The sequence below is a fragment of the Pongo abelii genome, chromosome 16 (assembly GCF_028885655.2).
Source record: "Pongo abelii isolate AG06213 chromosome 16, NHGRI_mPonAbe1-v2.0_pri, whole genome shotgun sequence".
NCBI classification, from domain to species: domain Eukaryota; kingdom Metazoa; phylum Chordata; class Mammalia; order Primates; family Hominidae; genus Pongo; species Pongo abelii.
In genome coordinates this window covers 22,283,385-22,296,759 of record NC_072001.2, presented here as the reverse complement: position 1 = coordinate 22,296,759, position 13,375 = coordinate 22,283,385, and the positions used below count along the sequence as shown (strand labels likewise).

Sequence of the window (13,375 nt, the reverse complement as noted above, 5' to 3'; positions counted from 1 at the left end):
TTACAGGACTGAGCCATTGCACCTGCCTATCTCTTTTCAAAGACAAGCTCAAAATATTTTGAAACACTGAACCATTTTTTAATCTATGAAAGTAAAACGGCTACCAGATTTAATCAACTAAAATAAAAATGTATCAACATGCCAGTTATTTTTCCTAATATGACCAAAACAATTCCTATTACAACAAAAGAAAATGCACTACCTAAAAATCCTATATTTTTAAAATAGAAACTTTAAATAGCTTATGAATAGTCACTTTTTACCAAAATCCTAAATACAAGTACCACATGCCCTGTAGGCAACACCCTCACAGTACAGATACCTTCTCAAAATTCAGGTTTTCTCAGGTCACCACTCCAGGTGCCCCCAGTGACTTGACACTGTACCTCAGAAACAACCCATCTCCATGACAGCGTCTAAGGCACCACTGTTTACCAAACCTTCATGCACTGACAAATGTCCCACATCTGCACTGTTCAATCCAGTATCCACTAGACACATGACTATCAAGCCCATAAAATATGACAGATGCAAGTGAGGAACAAAATATTTATTTAAATTAATTTTTTTTTTTTTTTTGGAGACAGGATCATCCAAGCTAGAGAGCAGTGGCTCAGTCTCCACTAACTGCAATGCCTCCTGGGCTCAAGTAATCCTCCAAACTCAGCCTCCCAAGTAGCCGGGACTATAGGTGTGTGTCACACACCTGGCTAATTTTTGTATTTTTAGTAAAAACGGGGTTTTGCCATGTTGTCCAGGCTGGTTTTGAGCTCCTGAGCTCAACTGATCTGCCCACCTTGGCCTCCCAAAGTGCTGGGATTACAGGCATTAGCCACTGCATCTGGCCTTAACTTTTATTTTAAAAATTACCCCCACAGTTGAGGGTGAGGGAGACAGTACCCTGGGGCCTGGTAGGCACAACAAATAGGACGAATAACAATACATACCTCATGTTGTTAAAAGAAACAAAGGATACAATACATGTGCAGAAAGTACCATTGTGTCTGACAATACGTGCTGAATGAGTAAGCTATTAATTTTTCATTTAAATAGCCCCCATGAAGTGAATGGCTACCACATTAGAGCAGAACTAAAATTTTGTTGTTACTTTTTCATTCGTTGACTTGTTTATTATCTCTCTCCCCAGCAGCCCAGAAGATCCATGAAGGCAGGGCTGTATCCCGATCACCACTGTGACACCTAGACAGTGCTTGGAGCACACTCGGGCATCTGAAAATGTATGTTGAACAAACGTATCAACATCAAAAGCAAAATAAACATATTAGTAGGAAAGGAGTGCATAAAAGTATGGCTGTACAAGGCAAACAAAATGCAAACAGGATTGCCAATGTAAATCTCAGTAGAATTCAAGGCTAAACTCTTCAGAAAAAGATTCCCTTTAAACTAAAAACTGTATGACCTACAGAAGATCTAAGGTGCGAATCTTTATACACCAAATAACAAAGCATGCAATGTAAACCCATAGCAGTGGTAAACTTCAATTTTCTTCTCCTCCAAGCACAGAGAGAAGGCAATAATGAATATATTAATCAATACATTCACACATTCAGGTATCCTAAATAAAAACTAATGAAGTCAAAGTAACAGACGTATCAAACTCTACACCCTACAAACAGTGACCACCCTTATTCAGTGGGAGGCTGCATAGGATGGTGTCTAACACTCTAGAATTCAAAGTCTTGGACCTAGCTCTGGCCCACCATTGGAGGTGAGGGAGACAGTACCCTGGGATAATTACTCATCTTTCATGGGCCTGGTAGGCACAACAAGTAGGACCAATAATAATATGTACCTCATGTTGTTCTAAGAATCAGGAGATAATCCACATGCAGAAATTACCATTGGGTCATGACAACTGGTGCTGACTGAGCAAGCTACTATTACTACATTATTATAGATAGTTGACTACATTCATGGCATACATTAAAAATGATTTTATATTAGACCACAAAGATAAATTTTTAGAATTCCCTAGGGCAGAAATTATAAAGGACTCATTTTGATGTAGTAAAAGGAGAAAAGTAAAAATAGCAAATATAACCCAAAAAGCCTAAACACTTGTGGAATTAAAAGCACTTCTGCCGGGCATGGTGGCTCATGCCTGTAATCCCAGCACTTTGGGAGACTGAGGCGGGTGGATCACTTGAGGTCAGAAGTCCAAAACCAGCCTGGCCAACATGGTGAAACGCCATCTCTACTAAAAACTACAAAAATTAGCTGGGTGTAATGGTGGGTGCCTGTAATCCCAGCTACTCGGGAGGCTGAGGCAGGAGAATTGTTGAACCCAGGAGGCGGAGGTTGCAGTGAGCTGAGATCATGCCACTGCACTCCAGCCTGGGCAACAGAGCAAGACTCCCTCTCATAAATAAATAAATAAATAAATAAATAAGTAAATAAAGCACTTCTATATACCTTATACCTCATATTAAAAAGTGAAAACTTTGGCCGGGTACAGTGGCTCACACCTGTAATCCCCAGCACTTTAGGAGGACAAGATGGAATGATCACTAAGGCCAGGAGTTCAAGACCAGCCTGGCCAACAAAGTGAGACTCTGTCTCTCCAAAAAAAAAAAAAAAAAAAAAAAAAAAAATTGTAATTTAGCCAGGCATGACGGCATGTACCTGTAGTCCCATTCCAGCCTGGGGCACACAGTGAGACCCTATTTTTTTAGAGTAAGTCTCTAAAAATACTAACAATAAAATAAATAAATGAAAGAAAAGGAAAAATAAAAGGGAGGGAAAGAAAGCGTGTGTAAATCACAGTCATGTAAGTAACACAGATCCAAACTTATGAGACATTCTCTGTCTTTAATGGTCGCAGACTAAACACTCGACACTCACTTTTCTGAACCCTCCAGAGTCTCTAAAATACAAGCTCTTTTTATTAAAGGATAATTGGAAACAAAAAGGAGGGCTAAAAGTGGACTAGAAAGTTTGAGAAAATCTCAGATGCAGACATGCAAAAATAAAATTAAGACTGACAGAGAATCAACAAAGGAATCCCCTGTCTAAGAACCACAGGTAGACAGACGTTCCCAAGGAAGCCTCAGGGACTTGGAATAAACTAAGACAAAAAGAAAGAATGAGCCACAAGACAATCATCAGATTAAACAACTGCACAAGGAAAAATTGTGTCCTTGTACAAGGAACAGTTGAGCCAATCAGACCGTGTCTCTTTTCCATCTCCCTTCCCTGGTACATGGAATAAACCCTGCAGCCCTGGCCTCCTGGGTAAATGCGGAAAATTGTTCCTACAGTGAGCAATCCACCTTGCTCACTGGATGGATGGATGCAGGAAGCAGCGACTGTGGTCCTCCACATACTGAAGTGGGGAAGGGGTTAAATGAGGAAAGCCAGCTCCACTGCAAAGAAAAACCCACCCTGGCAATTGCAGAGGCCTCCAGCCTGCCTATCTGATCTTCAGCCAGCTGGAACCCCAAATTAAACTCTACCAGTCAACAGGCCTCACCTACCCACATACCGGCCCTTTCTTTACAGGAGAGGCTATTGGAGAAAGAGACTTAGGCAAGAATAAAGCAAACTCGTATTGCCAACTTCTATACCAATCAATTTCATCATTTATTCATAATATAAACGAAGAACCAGAGATCACCAGGCATTTGAGAAATAAACAGCGTTAAAAAGCAGGACCATGATGAAAAAGAAGTGACCTATAAGTTCAAGAGAGAAGAATACAATGTTTATAATCCAAATTTTGTTCCCTTTTTATCAAAGTCCAGGTTCCAGGCTTATATTATATAATCCTAACGTTTAGCCTTAAACATTAATAACAATATTTAATTCTAAATTCTGCTCCAAGAAGAGAATTTTTATAATCCTAATATTTATCCTCAAATTCAAAAGTACACGCCAAATATAGGCAGCTAGGAAAAAGGACCAATCAGAGAAAAAGAACATGAACAAAAACTTTCAAATATGATTGTTCAAATTAAAAAATTAACTGGAAATCCTAAATAATAAAATGAGTGGGGATAAATACCAAGCTTGAGAGCTCAAAGATAAAGTCAAGGGAGAGCAATAAAAGAAGAAAGTTTGCATGGATACAAACAGGGAACAATCGACACTGGGGCCTATTTAGGGTGGACGGTGGGAGGAAGGAGAGCATCAGAAAAAATAACGATTGCTCCTTACTAAGCTTAGTGCCTGGGTGACCAAATAATCCATACAACAAACCCCCATAACATGAGTTTACCTATATAGCAAACCTGCATATGTACCCCTGAACCTAAAATAAAAGCTTAAAAAAGAGAGTTTGGCAGTTCTTCAAACAGCTGAACACAGAGTTACCATTTTATCCAGCAATCTCACTACTGCAGGAGAAATAAAATTGTATATGTTCACACAAAACCTTGTGGACAAATGTTCAGAGCGCCATTATTCATAATAGCCAAATGTGGAAACAACCCCAAATGTCCATCAAGACCACATAAGCAAAATGTGGAACAGCCATACAAAGATTATTCAGGTAGAAAAAGAATGAAGTACTCACACATTCCACAATATGGAGGAACCTTGAAAACATTATGCTAAGTGACAGAAGCTAGACACAAAAGGCCACATACTGTATGATTCCATTTATATGAAATATGAAGAATAGGCAAATCAGCCAACAGGAAGCAGATTAGTTGTTGCCAGGGGTTGGAGAAGAATGGGTACTGGGTTTCACTGGGTGAGAAAACTGTTCTGAATTTAGATAGTGGCAATGGTTGAACAACTTTCAGTATACTGACACCTACTGAACTGCACACATTAAAATGGTGAATTTTATGGTATGTGAATTATATCTCAATAAACAAGAGAAAGTGAGAAAGCAAAAGAAAATTTGAAAAAAGAGTCAAGAGACACAAACCCGCACACCCATCCTGTAGGGGTTTCAGGAACAGAAAAAGGATGAAATAAGAGAGGAAGAAATCTAAGAAGTAATATAAAAGCTAAAGGAGGAGTGAAGAGGATAGGCATTGTGGCTTACACCTATAATCTCAGCACTTTGGGAGGCCAAGGCAAGTGGATCACTTGAGGTCAGGGGTTCGAGACCAGCCTGGCCAACATGGTGAAAACCAATCTCTACTGAAAACACAAAAATTAACTGGGCATGGTGGCACACACCTGTAATCCCAGCTACTCAGGAGGCTGAGGCAGGAGAATCACTTGAACCTGGGAGGTGGAGGTTGCAGTGAGCCAAGATTACCTCACTGCACTCCAGCCTGGGTGACAGAGCAATACTCTATCTCAATATAAATGGAAAGAAAAGAAGGGAAGGAAGGGATGGGAGAGGGGAAGGAAGGCATGGGAGAAGGGAAGGAAGGGGAAGAAGGGGAGAGAGGAAGGGAGAGAGGGAGGGAGGGAGGGAGGGTGGGAGGGAGGCAGGAAGGCAGGCAGGCAGAAGCAAATTAGTAAAAAGAGATGGCAGGAAGGCAGGCTGAAGCAAATTAGTAAAAGAGATTCCTAGAGACAATCTAGTAAAATATACAGGTCTGGAATAAAAAGAAATGCTAACTCAAACAAGACACACAAAAGCGGGGGAAAAAAAGGTAAGGTTGACCCCCAAGTCCTACAGAGCTACAGTTAGTACAGGGAAGAGAGCTCAAACACCAAAGCATGGCAAAGAGGTAAGCCACTGAGAGGTCTTCTTCAAAAGAAAGCAAAACAAAAAATCTACCAGCCGGGCATGGTGGCTCAGGCCTATAATCCCAGCACTTTGGGAGGCCGAAGTGGGTGGATCACCTGAGGTCAGGAGTTCAAGACCATCTGGTCAACACGGTGAAACCCCGTCTCTACAAAAATACAAAAATTGCCAGGCATGATGGCAGGTGCCTGTAATCCCAGCTACTCGGCAGGCAGACACAGAAGAATCGCTTGAACCTAGGAAGCAGAGATTGCCGTGAGCTGAGATTGCGCCACTGCACTCCAGCCTTGGCGACAGAGCGAGACTCCGTCTCAAACAACAAAAAAACCCTATCCAATGATAAAATATAATCAACGAAGAGGAGAACTACAGCAAAGAAACAGGAAAACTGTGTTTTTATTAAAAAATTAATGATGGATGAGCATTTACTTTACCTTATTCAAGTATAAAACTCTTATTTAAAAAATAGAAAAATTCTTCCTAAATTCATATCTCAAAAAGGCACTTGCCACAGTAAAAAGCAACCAGTGTAATGAGAGAATATATTTGCAATCACTTATCTGACACGGGGTTAATATCTAGAATATATAAAAAATACCTACAACTCAACAACATAAAACTCAATATAAAAATTGGCAAATGACTTGATTAGACCTTTCTCCAAATAGCCAACAATCAAACAAAAAGATGTTCAACATCACTAGTCACAAAATACAAATCAAAACCATGAGATACTACTTCACACCCATAGGGATAGCTGTCAGCAAAAAACAAAAACAGAAAACACTAATGTTCATAGCAGCATTGTTCACAATAGCCAAAAGATATAAACAAGCCAGTGCCCAACAACAGATGAAAAAATAAACAAACTGTGGTATATACATACAAAGGGATATGATTCAGCCTTAAAAAGGAATGAAATGCTGACACGTTAGTTGCAACATGGATGAAACTTGTAAATGAATGCAGCCCAATTGTCCTATAGAACTGATGCTTACAGTCTTTTAAAATAAAGATAGAAATTGAGCCTCCCAGTCTTAAAACTTGAGAAAGTTACATTTGTCTTATCTGAATTCCTTTGTTGGGAAACCAACCATCAGGCCTCCCAGATAGTTATCAAGGAACTGAAACTTACCAGATCACCACATCTGGACCATAAGACACCAGACCACCTCACTCATCACAATTGCCTAACCAACTACCTGCTTCCTGTCGACCAACTTCTCTTCCCCACCCTTCCCTAACTCCTGTTTTCCCATACATGGTTACATTTCTTCCCTGCTAAATAAACCTCTGGTTTTAGTCAGTTGAGGTGACAAATTTGAGATTGATCTCCCATCTCCTTAGCTGCAGCACCCAGTTGAAGCCTTCTTCCCTAGCAACACTCATCGTCTCCGTGATTGGCTTTCTGTGCTGTGAGCAACAGGACCTAGACCAAACTCCTTGATGTTTTGGTAGCAATATGAGGTACTCACCATAAGCAAATTCACCAAGATAGAATAAGTAGAGTACAGGTCACCAGGACCGGGGAAGGGAAAGGGAAAGTTACCGTTTAATGGGTAAAGAGCTTCTGTTTAAGATGGTGAAAAAGTTCTGGAAATGAATAGTGGTGATGGTTATACAACAATGGGAATGAACTAAATGCCACTGTACACATAAAAATGGCTAAAATGGAACATTTTAAATTATGCATAATTTACAATTAACACATTTTAAAAATTACAGTATTACACTATTACTATATATGAATTATACCTCACAAAGTTGATTGGCAAGGATAGAAGGATATACAATTTGATAAATACTCAATGTTGGAAGTTCTAACAAAAGGCATTTTAAACACATTGACTGGGATTATATATTGACACAATTTATTTGAGCACTTCAGCAATTTTTCAGAAGTCACAATGATATTTACTGCCTTCTACCCATTTGTTCTAATTTGTTCTAATTCTATGAATCTTCCCTAAAGGGAAAAAGAAAAAGCGGGCACAAAGATTTAATCTCAAAAATGTTCATCACAATGTTGTTTCCAACATTATAATACTATCCAAAATTAGTAAGCAAAATGATCAGATATTCACAACATATAAAAAGTTTACCTTAATTATTATGTATTTTATTTTTAAATGTTAATAACATTAAAAATACATAATATATGTGTTATGGGGGAAAACAAACATAAAATTATATCATGTGATTCTAATTTTTATAGGAAAAACAAAACTAAGAAATAAATATACCTACTTCAATAATAATTATCTCCCAGACTAAGTTAAGGACCCTTTATCATATGCTATGAAGGTAATATAACCTGAGATCAGAGAAAACCTCACTAGAAGTGGCTTTGAATGAAGGAGAATAAAAGAAGATTCCTACCAGAGAAATTGTCTACCTCAGTATCATTTTATTCAAATTAAAACAGTTTTACAATCAAACTTCATTAAAAGCAGAGGAAAAATAGTATGTGTGAATTTTGGTATCCAAGGGGATACTAGAACCAGTCTCCGGGCTGATACAGAGGGATAACTGTACTTGGAAATGATTTGGGATATCTGTTTGAAAATGTTAGCAGGGGGCACCCCATTCAAAGATATAACACGTTTTAAATAAAAGTGTTTAAATAAATATTTCATTGATTCATTTTTAATGAGCATACCATCAGCCTTCTCAAAGTATTAAATGCTCAAAGTATTAAATCCTACTTTCTATTACCAGATTTTACTTTGGGACAGTAACATTACAAGATGTATAATAAGAATTACCCTTATTATTAAGCATTTTCTAAACTCCTATTGTTTCACCCATATTTTACCAGCATAGAAGAATAATTATTATACTACTGCCACAATTCACAAAATCCTTTCACCTCCGATTTTTCATGTGCTTGTCCTAACAATCATGAGATAAGCAAGCTTCATGATAATAACTGCAACTTCTACAACCCCAACCCCACTGTAAATGAAATACCCACTAAGAATCAGGCACTATATAAAGTATCTCATATATTTACCTCATTCAAAGTGGAATAATTACCAAAAATCTATGAAGTGGTTATCTCATCCCCATCCCAATTTTATAGATGAGGAAACTGCGGCTCAGCAATTAAAGTAATTGGCCCAGAAAGCAGATCTTTGATCCACACCCAGGTCTGTCTGAATCCTAAACCTATGCCATTTCCTTGTTCCACCCACCCTCCCCAGGAAACAGAGAATGAGAAAAAGATAATCATTTGTCTGAGTCTTATAGGCAACCGGAACCCAGAGCCTTCTAACACTTGATCTATGGTGCTTTCTACCTGGTATGTCACTTCTATAAAAAGCAAGGACACTTCCTTCCATTGGGAGTTTATAAATCATAATCTCATTAGATTATAAATAACATCATAGGGAAGCTACATGCTACATGAGGGACAGATAAGCATGGCCAAGGGAAATTTTGAGGAAGTATAACTAAATTAATACACAGGGATCAGGGTTGAAGTATTTTATAACCAATACTCAAAACAGTAACAGTTAGCCTGGTGCAGTGGCTCACTCCTGTAACCCTAACACTTTGGGAGTCAGAGATGGGAGAATCACTTGAGCCCAGGAGTTCAAAACCAACTTGGGCAACATAGTGAGAGACCTTGTCTCTATGAAAATAAAAAAACAAGAACACTTAATAAAGTTTCCAGGAGTAGCTTAGATAATCCCAGCATTGTATATTAGGAGAAGGGCTATTTTTAAATATTCTAGAATTTATAATTGGAATGCCCATAAAAATTGCCTATGAGTAGAGTCATCATTATGTCAGAAAAATTTATGATAATTATTTGGGACTCTGCTTTTGATAAGTATGTATGCTGTAACTACTTAATAAAGTCATGAAAAAAAATTTTAAAATATAAATGTTACTTACATATCGCAGTTTAGAGCTATCTGCGAATGCTGGATTAGCAATTGGAACTAGAATAAAAAATGTAAGTGTAAAAAAAGAAAAAATTAAAATATTTAAGTCACGAAACACAGAAAGTGACAGCAAAGTTAACAGCTCAGATCTTCATAAAAAGGAAATTTATACTGTACACCAAAAGTGATATTTATGAAATTACAAAGGCACTTGTATATGAATAAGATTAAAATAAAAACGAAGAACAGTACTTTTAGTTTCTCCTAACACTTTATATTCTCTAAATGACTGCCCTTACCTGATAGACACACACCAACTATAGAAAAAAGTAAACTTAATAATATCCTGGAAGCAAATGAACTTAAATTCTTTCAAGCCAATTCCCAAATGAGGGCCCACTACAGAAAACACCTCTGAACCACCATAATTCCTTTCTGAGGATGACTCCAAACACTCTGCCAACCGATGCTAAACATGAGCCAAAAGAAACAAAAAACAAAAAAAAACTCTGACAAATTCCCATGAGCTTACCAATGGACCAAGATAGTCCAAAAAGTAATATTCCCAGAGGATAGGAAAAAAATTTCTTAGAGGATTGATGTCTTCCTTCAAGGTCACAGCAGAAACCTTGCAGGTTACCAGATGACCCAGTAAAGGAACCAACACCCACAACCCATTCCACATGGGCAGTTCATTCCAGTCACTGATGAGAAGGGAAAAGGTCTTATGATATCACGTGTTTTTTTTTTTTTTTTGAGATGGAGCTTTGCTCTTTTTGCCCAGGCTGGAGTGCAATGGCGCGATCTCAGCTCACTGCAACCTCTGGCTCCCAGGTTCAAGTGTTTCTCCTGCCTCAGCCTCCCCAGTAGCTGGGATTAGAGGAGTGCACCACCATGCCAGGCTAATTTTGTATTTTTCGTAGAGACGGGGTTTCACCATGTTGGCCAGGCTGGTTTCAAACTGCTGACCTCAGGTGATCCACCCACCTCAGCCTCCCAAAGTGCTGGGATTACAGGCATGAGCCACTGCACCTGGCCCAATTTCATATATATATATATATATATTTTTTTTTTTTTTTTTAAGACGGAGTCTCGCTGTCGCCCAGGCTGGAGTGCAGTGGCACAATCTTGGCTCACTGCAGGCTCAGCCCCCCACCGGGGTTCACGCCATTTTCCTGCCTCAGCCTATATATTTTTTTAAAATCTTACAAGTTAACATAAAATGGAAATCTGAGTATTACAAGCAACAACAACAACAACAACAGAAAGTTCAAAATCACCATCTACTCTCATCTACTGTAAGACCTAAGGATTAAGCAGAGGATAATTTCCATAAACCTAAAATCATGATAAATCAGTTTTTTCATGGTAGTTAAATCAAATTGCTATTTTAGCACTTGTTTGAGCCTCTAAAAAACATAAATTTAAATGCATAAGTCACATCACAGAGGCCTACCAGTGGGGAATGGAGAAGCCTGGTGGCCACCTCCTGGTGACCAGCCACCACGCACAAACAGCAAAGGAGATTAAGCTTGGCTCAGGAGGTCCTCGAGCTCTTCGCAATGGAGTCGATCTGTGAGCACACTTGTTGCAAAAAAGTCATTCCAATCTTGGTCTTTCAGAAATTATAACTTATCCACTGCCAAGGAAAGAAAATAACAGAAGTATGAATGATGAGAAAGACAACTACTGGAAACACTACATGAGAAATAAACACAGAATTATGACAGCTAAGATGAGGACAAAGAAAACACGACACTGTCAAAACCAAAAATACTCCAAAGATGACACTACTTCTATTTGTCCTTCTATATTTCCCATCTCTTTATCTATCCATGGAAACTTTTTAACCACTTCAATGGAAAACTATGCTTTCAAACCAAGCAGATGTCTAAAGCAGAATTGTCCCACAACCTAGACTATAACAAAATGTAAAGTTGAATACAACTGGAGTAAAAGACAAAAGAGCCTTTGTATAAATAAATCAACCCGCAAATATTGCAAAAAGCACAAATCCCACAGTTATTAAAAAGTTCCAATAAAATTACTGTAAAAAATGATGAGGAAAACATGATAGCTAAAATCACCTGAAATGCCTACCTCCAAATCCATATACAAAAAAAGGGCAAAATCTAGGAAATGTGATACCCCCTAAAATTAACATATTTTTGGCTGATCTCAATCTTTAGACAAAACATATTATAAATATAATTTCCCAAATAACTCAAAGAAGAAAAAGGAAATAGTATTTCCCGGTAATAATTCTCTAGGTTTGCATAAATAGACCTACTTGGCAATGAAAGCACTATTATTAATATTTGGCTTCACTTTGGTCTTTAAACGTCCTTCTCCACAGGTTTTTCTGGTTGTTTTTATCGGTAATTAAGTTGACTGATATAAACCCTTAGCTGGTTTATTGAAACCTAAATATATTTTAAATTTACTTCAAATCATAGATTCTACTCTAGCCACAATGAATAATTTTCCCCAAATTGAGTTCAACAGCTTAAAATATAATTTGTTAAACAAACAAACAAAAAAAAAGTTTAAGGTATGTAAAAATTTCTGACTTTCACCCTAAATAAGATTTTCATTAGCTCAACAGAAATGTAATAATTATCCCTTAAGTATCTCCACTACCACACCATCTCCACAGTCATGAAACACCTAGTCCCATTCTCAAATGTTCTGGTCCCACCAATAGAATCCCAATCCTTCCTTGTTGTCCCCAACCCTGTGCACCTACACCTGCCATAAATGGTGGAAATTCAACCAGCTCTATGAAGGGAAGGGAGGAGACCCTCCCCCAACCCACTCTACAGGAAAACTTGCCCAGATCTATAGGAACCTCCCCACACACAAGAGGACAGGACAGCCCAGACTCAGCTGAGAAATGTCCACAGCTGGCACAAATGAATTACAGATTATTTACAATTCACATTAACACTGCTCCAAGAATATAACCAACTGTCAAGACAAAAAAAATTTAGTTATTCACATACAAATATTCCATTTCTGAATAAATTTCACATTTGTATCTGTATACAAAGAGTCTACATGTTCGATAACTCCTTTATGATCTTACCTGAAAATGCTGGTAGATGCAATATTTTTGGATCAAATTTAACTGATGGCGGTTTTTTCATTACCTGTGGTTAAAAAAAAAAAACTTTTGAGACAATTTTTAAGATGGATATCTGTCTCCTTATATGTCCCTTATATCAAATAATAAATCAATGAGGACAAAAAAAGAATGTGTAAAATTTGTTACCAAAAAGAATAAGAACGATGCCTTTTCAGATTAAAACATACATATATAGATAATAATTTATTTTCTAAAATAATTTCAATTGATATCTGTAATAAAATACAGCCTCAAAGAAAAAATTCACCCCTATCTTGGCTTACTCTTTAGATAATTTACCTCTAATTAGAAATTCAGTCATTCAACAAATATCTATTGGGTACCTGCCAAGGTAAGGCTCTATGTCAAGGGTTAAGGGGGATACAAAAATATAAAACACACAATCCTATTTTCAGAGAGCTGACATTCTGGTTGGGAAGATGAGACAAACATTTGATAAACAACAAAATATTTCACAATTGAAAAGAGGTAGGACATAACTACAGACAAAACCCTGGACAGAAAGAATTTTTTTGTAAATAGTAGTTTAGAGAATACAGCAAGCACTTTACTTGATATAGTTGAGACCGGGTTTACAGAAGAGGTAGGGGGTGGGTTGAGGTCTTGAAGAATGGTTAGAACTTTATGGTTATATCAGAGAAGACACCATTCAAGGAAGCCATAATAGCATGA

The 13,375-nt window shown here is 37.8% G+C and overlaps 1 protein-coding gene across 1 annotated transcript in view; it reads left to right on the top strand.

Annotated features, from left to right (window-relative positions):
- LOC129050365 (putative GED domain-containing protein DNM1P46) overlaps positions 1-13,375 on the top strand; it is an 86,875-nt gene that overhangs the window by 61,413 nt on the left and 12,087 nt on the right. The gene's annotated exons all lie outside the window — the stretch shown is intronic.